This window comes from Anarrhichthys ocellatus, unplaced genomic scaffold (assembly GCF_004355925.1).
Source record: "Anarrhichthys ocellatus isolate YVR2014 unplaced genomic scaffold, GSC_Weel_1.0 scaffold1047, whole genome shotgun sequence".
Taxonomy (NCBI): Eukaryota; Metazoa; Chordata; class Actinopteri; order Perciformes; family Anarhichadidae; genus Anarrhichthys; species Anarrhichthys ocellatus.
Genome location: NW_022281021.1, coordinates 8,509 through 9,162, shown reverse-complemented (window position 1 = coordinate 9,162; position 654 = coordinate 8,509). Strand labels below are relative to the sequence as shown.

At 36.9% G+C, this 654-nt stretch overlaps 1 protein-coding gene across 2 annotated transcripts in view; it reads left to right on the top strand.

The window, feature by feature from the left end:
• Window positions 1–654, top strand: part of LOC116377230 (proline-rich receptor-like protein kinase PERK2) — a 6,649-nt gene that overhangs the window by 2,542 nt on the left and 3,453 nt on the right. The window lies entirely within an intron of this gene.

Genomic DNA, 654 nt, shown 5'->3' with positions numbered 1-654 from the left:
GTTGTCTTGTTGTCGTCTTGTTGTCGTCTTGTCGTTGTCTTGTTGTCTTCTTGTTGTCTTGTTGTCGTCTTGTTGTCGTCTTGTCATTGTCTTGTCGTTGTCTTGTTGTCGTCTTGTCATTGTCTTGTCGTTGTCTTCTTGTTGTCATCGTCTTGTCGTCACCTTGTTGTTGTGTTGTTCTCTTGTTCTGGTCCAGTTCTTTTTCCTCTGTTTGACTTGTTTTCATAGATCCAAGCCTTTGGATCTGATCTGAGTCGAGGAAAACATTCACACAAAAGACTTTTTATAAATATGAAAACAAATATTATTTGAACTCGTCTTTACATGAAAAATGACTAAATGTAATTTAGTTTCACCTCCTCAGGTTTATTTCCTTTCAAACTTTGAACGTCATCATTTAATGTAGTTTTAAGAGCAGAAGTGAACAAACAGGAAATGTGACTTTATGTTGTTCAGAGATCAAGAGTCTCATCCAGATTAATAACTTCATGATAATCTGAACTCTCAGATTAATAACTTCATGATAATCTGAACTCTCAGATGAATCACTTCACAGCTCGTTATTGATCCGTTAGAAGACAGTAAAATAGAACAAAGTGTCTCTGACCTGCTGCTCTTCTTCTGCTCTTTTGTTCCTGCTGCTCTTCTTCTGCT